This window comes from Rhinoderma darwinii, chromosome 6 (assembly GCF_050947455.1).
Source record: "Rhinoderma darwinii isolate aRhiDar2 chromosome 6, aRhiDar2.hap1, whole genome shotgun sequence".
NCBI classification, from domain to species: Eukaryota; Metazoa; Chordata; class Amphibia; order Anura; family Rhinodermatidae; genus Rhinoderma; species Rhinoderma darwinii.
This window is the reverse complement of record NC_134692.1, coordinates 24,171,474-24,184,101: the sequence shown is the minus strand read 5'-3', so window position 1 is coordinate 24,184,101 and position 12,628 is coordinate 24,171,474.

Below are 12,628 nucleotides of genomic sequence, written 5' to 3'. Positions count from 1 at the left end.
TGGGGGGGCAGCGGGAGCAACCTGCATCCTCATGCCCAGCCAGAGTTCCAGGGTGATTGCAGGTAGGTCCCGGTGGGGGCCAGCGGGAGCAACCTGCATCCCCATGCCCAGCCAGAGTTCCAGGGTGATTGGTGGTAGGTCCCGGTGGGGGGGCAGCGGGAGCAACCTGCATCCTCATGCCCAGCCAGAGTTCCAGGGTGATTGCAGGTAGGTCCCGGTGGGGGCCAGCGGGAGCAACCTGCATCCTCATGCCCAGCCAGAGTTCCAGGGTGATTGGTGGTAGGTCCCGGTGGGGGGGCAGCGGGAGCAACCTGCATCCTCATGCCCAGCCAGAGTTCCAGGGTGATTGGTGGTAGGTCCCGGTGGGGGCCAGCGGGAGCAACCTGCATCCCCATGCCCAGCCAGAGTTCCAGGGTGATTGGTGGTAGGTCCCGGTGGGGGGGCAGCGGGAGAAACCTACATCCCCATGCCCAGCCAGAGTCCCAGGGTGATTGCTGGAAGGACCTGGTGGGGGGGCAGCGGGAGCAACCTGCATCCCCATGCCCAGCTAGAGTTCCAGGGTGATTGGTGGTAGGTCCCGGTGGGGGGGCAGCGGGAGCAACCTGCATCCCCATGCCCAGCCAGAGTTCCAGGGTGATTGGTGGTAGGTCCCGGTGGGGGGGCAGCGGGAGCAACCTGCATCCTCATGCCCAGCCAGAGTTCCAGGGTGATTGCAGGTAGGTCCCGGTGGGGGCCAGCGGGAGCAACCTGCATCCCCATGCCCAGCCAGAGTTCCAGGGTGATTGGTGGTAGGTCCCGGTGGGGGGGCAGCGGGAGCAACCTGCATCCTCATGCCCAGCCAGAGTTCCAGGGTGATTGCAGGTAGGTCCCGTTGGGGGCCAGCGGGAGCAACATGCATCCTCATGCCCAGCCAGAGTTCCAGGGTGATTGGTGGTAGGTACCGGTGGGGGCTCAGCGGGAGAAACCTACATCCCCATGCCCAGCCAGAGTTCCAGGGTGATTGGTGGTAGGTACCGGTGGGGGGGCAGCGGGAGCAACCTACATCCCCATGCCCAGCCAGAGTTCCAGGGTGATTGGTGGTAGGTCCCGGTGGGGGGGCAGCGGGAGCAACCTGCATCCCCATGCCCAGCCAGAGTTCCAGGGTGATTGGTGGTAGGTCCCGGTGGGGGGGCAGCGGGAGCAACCTGCATCCCCATGCCCAGCCAGAGTTCCAGGGTGATTGGTGGTAGGTCCCGGTGGGGTGGAAGGGGGCAGCGGGACCAACGTGTGTCCCTATGCCCAGCCAGAGTTCCAGGGTGATTGGTGGTAGGTCCCGGTGGGGGGGCAGCGGGAGCAACCTGCATCCCCATGCCCAGCCAGAGTTCCAGGGTGATTAGTGGTAGGTCCCGGTGGGGGGGCAGCGGGAGAAACCTACATCCCCATGCCCAGCCAGAGTTCCAGGGTGATTGGTGGTAGGTCCCGTTGGGGGCCAGCGGGAGCAACCTGCATCCTCATGCCCAGCCAGAGTTCCAGGGTGATTGCAGGTAGGTCCCGGTGGGGGGGCAGCGGGAGCAACCTGCATCCCCATGCCCAGCCAGAGTTCCAGGGTGATTGGTGGTAGGTCCCGGTGGGGGGGGGGGCAGCGGGAGAAACCTACATCCCCATGCCCAGCCAGAGTTCCAGGGTGATTGCAGGTAGGTCCCGTTGGGGGCCAGCGGGAGCAACATGCATCCTCATGCCCAGCCAGAGTTCCAGGGTGATTGCAGGTAGGTCCCGTTGGGGGCCAGCGGGAGCAACATGCATCCTCATGCCCAGCCAGAGTTCCAGGGTGATTGCAGGTAGGTCCCGGTGGGGGCCAGCGGGAGCAACCTGCATCCCCATGCCCAGCCAGAGTTCCAGGGTGATTGGTGGTAGGTCCCGGTGGGGGGGCAGCGGGAGAAACCTACATCCCCATGCCCAGCCAGAGTTCCAGGGTGATTGCTGGTAGGTCCCGGTGGGGTGGAAGGGGGGCAGCGGGACCAACCTGTGTCCCTATGCCCAGCCAGAGTTCCAGAGTGATTGCGGGAAGGACCGGTGGGGGGGGCAGCGGGAGCAACCTGCATCCCCATGCCCAGCCAGAGTTCCAGGGTGATTGCAGGTAGGTCCCGGTGGGGGGGCAGCGGGAGCAACTTGCATCTCCATGCCCAGCCAGAGTTCCAGGGTGATTGGTGGTAGGTCCCGGTGGGGTGGAAGGGGAGCAGCGGGAGCAACTTGCATCCCCATGCCCAGCCAGAGTTCCAGGGTGATTGCAGGTAGGTCCCGGTGGGAGTCAGCGGGAGCAACTTGCATCCCCATGCCCAGCCAGAGTTCCAGGGTGATTGCAGGTAGGTCCCGGTGGGGTGGAAGGGGAGCAGCGGGAGCAACCTGCATCTCCATGCCCAGCCAGAGTTCCATGGTGATTGGTGGTAGGTCCCGGTGGGGGGGCAGCGGGAGCAACCTGCATCTCCATGCCCAGCCAGAGTTCCAGGGTGATTGCTGGTAGGTCCCGGTGGGGGGGCAGCGGGAGCAACCTGCATCCCCATGCCCAGCCAGAGTTCCAGGGTGATTGCAGGTAGGTCCCGGTGGGAGTCAGCGGGAGCAACTTGCATCCCCATGCCCAGCCAGAGTTCCAGGGTGATTGCTGGTAGGTCCCGGTGGGGTGGAAGGGGGTCAGCGGGAGCAACCTGCATCCCCATGCCCAGCTAGAGTTCCAGGGTGATTGCTGGTTGGTCCCGGTGGGGGGGCAGCGGGAGCAACCTGCATCCCCATGCCCAGCCAGAGTTCCAGGGTGATTGCTGGTAGGTCCCGGTGGCGTGGAAGGGGGTCAGCGGGAGCAACCTGCATCCCCATGCCCAGCCAGAGTTCCAGGGTGATTGGTGGTAGGTCCCGGTGGGGGGGCAGCGGGAGCAACCTGCATCCCCATGCCCAGCCAGAGTTCCAGGGTGATTGCTGGTAGGTCCCGGTGGGGTGGAAGGGGGAGCAACCCGCATCTCCATGCCCAGCCAGAGTTCCAGGGTGATTGCTGGTAGGTCCCGGTGGGGTGGAAGGGGGCAGCGGGACCAACGTGTGTCCCTATGCCCAGCCAGAGTTCCAGGGTGATTGGTGGTAGGTCCCGGTGGGGGGGCAGCGGGAGCAACCTGCATCCCCATGCCCAGCCAGAGTTCCAGGGTGATTAGTGGTAGGTCCCGGTGGGGGGGCAGCGGGAGCAACCTGCATCCCCATGCCCAGCCAGAGTTCCAGGGTGATTGCTGGTAGGTCCCGGTGGGGTGGAAGGGGGTCAGCGGGAGCAACCTGCATCCCCATGCCCAGCTAGAGTTCCAGGGTGATTGCTGGTTGGTCCCGGGGGGGGGGGGGGGCAGCGGGAGCAACCTGCATCCCCATGCCCAGCCAGAGTTCCAGGGTGATTGCTGGAAGGACCCGGTGGGGGGGCAGCGGGAGCAACTTGCATCCCCATGCCCAGCCAGAGTTCCAGGGTGATTGCTGGTAGGTCCCGGTGGGGTGGAAGGGGGTCAGCGGGAGCAACCTGCATCCCCATGCCCAGCTAGAGTTCCAGGGTGATTGCTGGTTGGTCCCGGTGGGGGGGCAGCGGGAGCAACCTGCATCCCCATGCCCAGCCAGAGTTCCAGGGCGATTGCTGGTAGGTCCCGGTGGGGTGGAAGGGGGAGCAACCCGCATCTCCATGCCCAGCCAGAGTTCCAGGGTGATTGCTGGTAGGTCCCGGTGGGGTGGAAGGGGGGCAGCGGGAGCAACCTGCATCCCCATGCCCAGCCAGAGTTCCAGGGTGATTGGTGGTAGGTCCCGGTGGGGTGGAAGGGGAGCAGCGGGAGCAACCTGCATCCCCATGACCAGCCAGAGTTCCAGGGTGATTGCAGGTAGGTCCGGGTGGGGGCCAGCGGGAGCAACTTGCATCCCCATGCCCAGCCAGAGTTCCAGGGTGATTGGTGGAAGGACCCGGTGGGGTGGAAGGGGGTCAGCGGGAGCAACCTGCATCCCCATGCCCAGCTAGAGTTCCAGGGTGATTGCTGGTTGGTCCCGGTGGGGGGGCAGCGGGAGCAACCTGCATCCCCATGCCCAGCCAGAGTTCCAGGGTGATTGCTGGTAGGTCCCGGTGGGGTGGACGGGGGGCAGCGGGACCAACCTGTGTCCCTATGCCCAGCCAGAGTTCCAGAGTGATTGCGGGAAGGACCGTGGGGGGGCAGCGGGAGCAACCTGCATCCCCATGCCCAGCCAGAGTTCCAGGGTGATTGCAGGTAGGTCCCGGTGGGGGGCAGCGGGAGCAACCTGCATCCCCATGCCCAGCCAGAGTTCCAGGGTGATTGGTGGTAGGTCCCGGTGGGGTGGAAGGGGAGCAGCGGGAGCAACCTGCATCCCCATGACCAGCCAGAGTTCCAGGGTGATTGCAGGTAGGTCCGGGTGGGGGCCAGCGGGAGCAACTTGCATCCCCATGCCCAGCCAGAGTTCCAGGGTGATTGCTGGTAGGTCCCGGTGGGGTGGAAGGGGGTCAGCGGGAGCAACCTGCATCCCCATGCCCAGCCAGAGTTCCAGGGTGATTGCTGGTAGGTCCCGGTGGGGTGGAAGGGGGTCAGCGGGAGCAACCTGCATCCCCATGCCCAGCCAGAGTTCCAGGGTGATTTGTTAGGGATCTGCCAGGTACTTCATCTAGCTATACTCCTGGGATTAATCAATCCACACCTGAGGCCAGACCTGTTCGACTGACACCATCTCCCACCAACCAGGGTGGCAGGCTCAGGAGTGGGAGAGCCTATCGCGGCCTGGTCTCTCGGAGTTAGCTCCGCCCCCTGCCCTTTATTACCTGCCCTGTGCTCTCCCTCAGTGCTTGTAATTCTTTTGGATTCCTGGCCCCACTGCTGCTTGCTCCAGCCTGCTTCTGCCGTGCTTCTGCCTTGCTGCAGTTCTGCTTTGCTTGCCCTGGCTTGCTTCTGTCTCCGTGCCCGCTCGGGTGTACTCACTTCGTCCTGGTCCTGACTGTTCGTTCGCCGCCCCGTTTCCTCGTGGCGTTCCGTGGCTACTGCCCCTTCCCTTGCGTGTTCCCCGTTTGTCTTCCAGTGCACTTAGCCAGCGTAGGGACCGCCGCCCAGTTGTACCTCGTCGCCTAGGGCGGGTCGTTGCAAGTAGGCAGGGACAGGGCGGTGGGTAGATTAGGGCTCACTTTCCCTTCACCTCCTTCCTGCCATTACATAATTACAAGCCCTTACCTAGTCTACCCTTTCTCCTACGCTGACGCTATCATGGACCCCCTTGAGACCCTGACCCAGCAGATGCAGGGCCTCTCCCTACAGGTCCAGGCCCTGGCCCAAAGGGTCAATCAGGGTGACGCTGCTTTAGTAGTACCCCTCACCTCACCTCTAGAACCCGACCTCAAGTTACCTGACCGGTTTTCAGGGGACCGTAAGACGTTTCTCTCCTTCCGGGAGAGTTGCAGACTGTATTTCCGCCTAAAGCCCCACTCCTCAGGTTCCGAGAACCAGCGGGTGGGTATCATCATATCCCGACTCCAGGAAGGGCCCCAAGAGTGGGCCTTCTCCTTGGCTCCTGACGCCCCTGAACTTTCCTCTGTTGATCGTTTTTTCTCTGCCCTCGGACTCATTTACGACGAGACTGACAGGACTGCTTTAGCCGAGAGTCAGCTGGTGACCTTACGTCAGGGTAGGAGACCGGTTGAGGAATACTGTTCTGATTTTAGGAAGTGGTGCGTAGCTTCTCAGTGGAACGATCCGGCCATAAGGTGCCAGTTTAGGTTAGGATTATCTGACGCCCTGAAGGATCTGCTGGTTAGCTACCCCTCGCCTGACTCCCTTGACCAGGTTATGGCCCTAGCAGTACGACTTGACCGACGTCTCAGGGAACGTCAGCTTGAACGCTTCAGTGTGCTCCCCTCTGACTTTTCTGCGATTCCCCCCGAGGTCCCGTCTCCTCGCCCCTCCACGGAGGACTCGGAGGTACCTATGCAACTCGGGGCCTCCATGTCCCCTCGACAACGTAGGGAGTTTCGCAGAATGAATGGTCTCTGCTTCTACTGTGGGGACGACAAGCATCTACTGAACACCTGTCCCAGGCGCAAGAATAAGAAGCCGGAAAACTTCCGCGCCTAAGTGATCATCGGGGAGGTCACTTGGGCGCACAGGTATTTCCCGTTAATGTGAAACGCAATAAAATTTTGCTTCCCTTTCAGGTCTCGTTTGCTGGCCGGTCTGCCACGGGCAGTGCTTTCGTGGATTCTGGCTCATCTGCTAATATCATGTCTGTGGAATTTGCTATGTCTCTAAAGATGCCTTGTATTGATTTACCTTTTCCTATCCCTGTAGTAGGTATCGACTCCACTCCTCTTGCTAATGGTTATTTTACTCAGCATACTCCTGTTTTTGAACTCCTGGTTGGCTCCATGCATTTGGAGCAGTGCTCTGTACTGGTGATGCAGGGATTATCGTCTGATCTGGTATTAGGTCTTCCCTGGTTGCAGTTGCATAATCCCACGTTTGATTGGAATACTGGGGATCTCACCAAATGGGGTAATGAATGTCTTATGTCATGTCTTTCTGTTAACTCTATTTCTCCCCGGGAGGAGGTAAACACGCTTCCTGAGTTTGTTCAGGACTTCGCCGATGTGTTTTCCAAGGAGGCCTCTGAGGTGTTGCCCCCCCATAGAGATTACGATTGCGCCATCGATTTGGTGCCTGGTGCCAAGCTTCCTAAGGGTAGGATATTTAATCTTTCATGTCCTGAACGTGAAGCGATGAGGGTATATATCCAAGAATGCCTGGCCAAGGGTTTCATTCGCCCCTCGACTTCTCCTGTAGGTGCTGGCTTCTTCTTCGTGGGGAAGAAGGATGGTGGTCTTAGGCCGTGCATTGATTATCGTAACCTGAATAAGGTCACCGTAAGGAACCAGTACCCACTTCCTTTGATTCCGGATCTTTTTAATCAGGTTCAGGGAGCCCAGTGGTTTTCTAAGTTCGATCTACGGGGGGCATATAACCTTATCCGCATCAAAGAGGGGGATGAGTGGAAAACTGCGTTCAACACACCCGAGGGTCATTTCGAATACCTGGTCATGCCCTTTGGGTTGTGTAATGCCCCTGCTGTCTTCCAGAATTTTATTAATGAAATCCTGAGAGATTACCTGGGGATATTTCTTGTTGTGTACCTTGATGACATACTGGTGTTTTCCAAGGACTGGTCCTCCCACGTGGAGCATGTCAGGAAGGTGCTCCAGGTCCTTCGGGAGAATAATCTGTTTGCTAAGACTGAAAAATGTGTCTTTGGGGTACAGGAGATACCATTTTTAGGGCAAATCCTCACTCCTCATGAATTCCGCATGGACCCTGCCAAGGTTCAAGCTGTGGCGGAATGGGTCCAACCTGCCTCCCTTAAGGCGTTACAGTGTTTTTTAGGGTTCGCCAACTATTACAGGAGATTTATTGCCAACTTCTCGGTCGTCGCTAAGCCTCTTACGGACCTCACCCGCAAGGGTGCCGATGTCCTCCATTGGCCCCCTGAGGCCGTCCAGGCCTTTGAGACTCTCAAGAAGTGCTTTATCTCGGCCCCCGTGCTGATTCAGCCCAACCAAGAGGAGCCATTTATTGTGGAGGTTGACGCTTCCGAGGTGGGAGTGGGGGCCGTCTTGTCCCAGGGTACCAGCTCCCTCACCCATCTCCGCCCCTGTGCTTACTTCTCTAGGAAGTTTTCGCCCACGGAGAGTAATTATGATATTGGCAACCGCGAACTTCTAGCCATTAAATGGGCGTTTGAGGAGTGGCGGCACTTCCTGGAGGGGGCCAGACACCAGGTAACGGTCCTTACGGAACACAAGAATCTGGTTTTCCTAGAATCGGCCCGGAGGCTTAATCCTAGACAAGCTCGGTGGGCACTATTCTTTACCAGATTTAACTTCTTGGTTACCTATAGGGCTGGGTCCAAGAATATTAAGGCTGACGCTCTGTCACGTAGTTTCATGGCCAATCCTCCTTCCGAGAAGGATCCCGCTTGTATTTTACCCCCTGGTATAATCGTCTCTGCCACGGATTCTGATTTAGCTTCTGATATCGCGGCTGATCAGGGTGCAGCTCCCGGGAACGTCCCTGGGGACAAACTGTTTGTTCCCCTGCAATACCGGTTGAGGGTACTCAGGGAAAACCATGACTCCGCTCTATCTGGTCATCCTGGCATCTTGGGCACCAAACACCTCATTACCAGAAACTATTGGTGGCCTGGGTTGCCTAAAGATGTTAGGGCTTACGTCGCCGCTTGTGAGGTTTGCGCTAGGTCCAAAACCCCTAGGTCCCGACCTGCGGGCCTACTACGTTCCTTGCCCATTCCCCAGAGACCTTGGACCCATATCTCCATGGATTTTATCACCGATTTGCCTCCATCTCAGGGCAAGTCGGTGGTGTGGGTGGTAGTCGACCGCTTCAGCAAGATGTGCCACTTTGTGCCCCTTAAGAAGCTACCTAACGCCAAGACGTTAGCTTCTTTGTTCGTGAAACACATCCTGCGTCTCCATGGGGCCCCAGTCAATATCGTTTCTGACAGATGGGTACAATTTGTTTCCTTATTTTGGAGAGCTTTTTGTAAAAAGTTGGAGATTGATCTGTCCTTCTCCTCCGCCTTCCATCCCGAAACTAATGGCCAAACGGAAAGGACCAACCAATCCCTGGAACAATATTTAAGGTGTTTCATCTCGGACTGTCAATTCGATTGGGTCTCATTCCTTCCCCTTGCTGAATTTTCCCTGAATAACCGGGTCAGTAACTCGTCAGGGGTCTCCCCGTTTTTCTGTAATTTCGGGTTTAACCCAAGGTTCTCCTCCGTCTCCCCTGGTTGTTCCAATAATCCTGAGGTAGAGGAGGTTCATCGGGAACTGTGCACTGTCTGGGCCCAGGTTCAGAAGAACCTAGAGGCGTCCCAGAGCGCACAAAAGATTCAGGCGGATAGTAGACGTTCTGCTAACCCCCGGTTTGTCGTCGGGGATTTGGTCTGGTTGTCGTCCAGGAACTTGCGCCTTAAGGTCCCGTCCAGGAAGTTTGCTCCCCGATTCATTGGACCTTATAAGATCATTGAAGTCCTCAACCCTGTATCCTTCCGTCTGGAGCTCCCCCCATCCTTTCGCATACATGACGTCTTCCATGCCTCCCTCCTTAAACGCTGCTCCCCGTCCTGGTCCCCCTCGAGGATACCTCCTGTTCCCGTTCTCACCCCTGAGGGGGTGGAATTCGAGGTGGCCAAGATTATGGACAGTAGGATGGTCCAGGGCTCCCTCCAGTACCTGGTCCATTGGAAAGGATACGGGCCGGAGGAGAGGACTTGGGTACCTGCCCGTGATGTTCACGCTGGGGTATTGATCAGGAGGTTCCACCTCCTCTTCCCCACTAAACCGGGTCCCCTTAGTAAGGGTCCGGTGGCCCCTCATAAAAGGGGGAGTACTGTTAGGGATCTGCCAGGTACTTCATCTAGCTATACTCCTGGGATTAATCAATCCACACCTGAGGCCAGACCTGTTCGACTGACACCATCTCCCACCAACCAGGGTGGCAGGCTCAGGAGTGGGAGAGCCTATCGCGGCCTGGTCTCTCGGAGTTAGCTCCGCCCCCTGCCCTTTATTACCTGCCCTGTGCTCTCCCTCAGTGCTTGTAATTCTTTTGGATTCCTGGCCCCACTGCTGCTTGCTCCAGCCTGCTTCTGCCGTGCTTCTGCCTTGCTGCAGTTCTGCTTTGCTTGCCCTGGCTTGCTTCTGTCTCCGTGCCCGCTCGGGTGTACTCACTTCGTCCTGGTCCTGACTGTTCGTTCGCCGCCCCGTTTCCTCGTGGCGTTCCGTGGCTACTGCCCCTTCCCTTGCGTGTTCCCCGTTTGTCTTCCAGTGCACTTAGCCAGCGTAGGGACCGCCGCCCAGTTGTACCTCGTCGCCTAGGGCGGGTCGTTGCAAGTAGGCAGGGACAGGGCGGTGGGTAGATTAGGGCTCACTTTCCCTTCACCTCCTTCCTGCCATTACAGATTGCAGGTAGGTCCCGGTGGGAGTCAGCGGGAGCAACCTGCATCTCCATGCCCAGCCAGAGTTCCAGGGTGATTGCAGGTAGGTCCCGGTGGGGGGGCAGCGGGAGCAACCTGCATCCCCATGCCCAGCCAGAGTTCCAGGGTGATTGCAGGTAGGTCCCGGTGGGAGTCAGCGGGAGCAACCTGCATCTCCATGCCCAGCCAGAGTTCCAGGGTGATTGCAGGTAGGTCCCGGTGGGGGGGCAGCGGGAGCAACCTGCATCCCCATGCCCAGCCAGAGTTCCAGGGTGATTGCAGGTAGGTCCCGGTGGGAGTCAGCGGGAGCAACCTGCATCTCCATGCCCAGCCAGAGTTCCAGGGTGATTGCAGGTAGGTCCCGGTGGGGGGGCAGCGGGAGCAACCTGCATCCCCATGCCCAGCCAGAGTTCCAGGGTGATTGCAGGTAGGTCCCGGTGGGAGTCAGCGGGAGCAACCTGCATCTCCATGCCCAGCCAGAGTTCCAGGGTGATTGCAGGTAGGTCCCGGTGGGGGGGCAGCGGGAGCAACCTGCATCCCCATGCCCAGCCAGAGTTCCAGGGTGATTGCAGGTAGGTCCCGGTGGGAGTCAGCGGGAGCAACCTGCATCTCCATGCCCAGCCAGAGTTCCAGGGTGATTGCAGGTAGGTCCCGGTGGGGGGGCAGCGGGAGCAACCTGCATCCCCATGCCCAGCCAGAGTTCCAGGGTGATTGCAGGTAGGTCCCGGTGGGAGTCAGCGGGAGCAACTTGCATCCCCATGCCCAGCCAGAGTTCCAGGGTGATTGCTGGTAGGTAAGGAGATCCATTTGGTGACCAAACAGCAGTGAAAATAAAAAGGCCCAAATGTCAAAGAATGACACTTCTGCTACTGAAAGTGAAACATTTGAAAGTGAAACATTTAAAATCAAGTTAAAGTGGGGTATGTTCAAAAATGTCAGAGGCGGTAGTGAACAGCAGAGGTAGGCCGGGGCAGAGTTCCAGGGCCAGGGGTGTGACGGCAGGCAGCGTAGGCCGGGGCAGAGTTCCAGGGCGGTGGGGAGAGGACTAGGCCTCAATCCAAGGAGATCCATTTGGTGACCAAGCAGCAGTGACAATAAAAAGGCCCAAATGTCAAAGAATGGCATTTCTGCTACTGAAAGTGAAATATTTGAAAGTGAAACATTTAAAATCAAGTTAAAGTGGGGTATGTTCAAAAATGTCAGAGGCGGTAGTGAACAGCAGAGGCAGACCGTGGCACAGTTCCAGGGCCAGAGTGTGACACTGTCCGCCGATAGATAACCCTTTGCACATTATCGTCATCATCATTATCAGCAGCAGTTGCTGTCAGCCAGCTCCAGAGTGTATGAGCGGGGTGTGCTGCCCATTGCAGCCCGGGGTAGAGGAGCCGTATGCAAGCTGTGCATGCCCGGTGGCAACAGTGTATGAGCTCCACAGCGCCAGCGGGGGGGGGGGGGGGTCCCACTATGTCCCAAGCCGCCTGACATGTACTTCCGGTCGGCTAGGAGGTGGCATGTCACCTGGGCTGTCAGCCAGCCCCAGAGTGTATGAGCGGCGTGTGCCTGCACCCGTGGGGGGGATACAGGAGCCATGGGGAAGCTGTGCAAGACCGGGGGCAGCCGTGTAGGAGCTCTGCAGCGCCCGCTGTGGACTTCCAGGGCAAGAGCGGTAGGAGCGGCCAACTCATGCCGACCTCCTGGAACTCCCCGTCGGCCTCGCTCGCGGGTCGGTCCCGCTGATTTTTCTACCTTCATAATAAAAAAAACTTTTTTTTTTTATGGCATTTTCGGAAGCCCCAAGCCCACCTGGAGTTGCACGAGCAAGGCCACCTCGGCGACTCCTTCAGAAAGCGGCCGGGAGCCAGCTCCGTGTATGAGCGGCTTGTGCCTGCCTATGGCACCCGTGGGGGGATAGAGGGGCCCCGTGGGAGCTGCTGCATGCCGGCAGCTTCCTTGTGGGAGCTCCGCAGCGCCCGCGGCGAGTCCCGTTCTGTCCACCCGGCTGTCAAGCACTTCCGGTCCGCGAACGATGCATGTCAGCGGCGGGGAGCCAGCTCCGCGTATCACTGGCGTGTGCCTGCCTTTTGCACCCGTGGGGGGATAGAGGGGCCCCGTGGGAGCTTGTACATGCCGGCAGCTTCCTTGTGGGAGCTCCACAGCGCCCGCGGCGAGTCCCGTTGTGTCCAGCCGGCTGACAAGCACTTCCGGTCCGCGAAGGATGCATGTCAGCGGCGGTGTGCCCGCTCCGGTTATGAGCGGCGTGTGCCTGCCTATGGCATCCTTGGGGGGATAGAGGAGCCATGGGGAAGCCGTGCCAGCCCGGTTGCAGCCGTGTACGAGCTCCGCAGCGCCGGCGTCGGAGTTTCAGGGCTTTAGCGGTATGCACGGCCAACTCATGCCGACCTCCTGGAACTCCCCGTCGGCTTCGCTCGCGGGTCGGTCCCGCTGATTTTTCTACCTTCATAATAAAAAAATCTTTTTTTTTTTATGGCATTTTCGGAAGCCTCAAGCCCACCTGGAGTTGCACGAGCAAGGCCACCTCGGCGTCTCCTTCCGAAAGCGGCCGGGAGCCATTTCCGAGTATGAGCGGCGTGTGCCTGCCTATGGCACC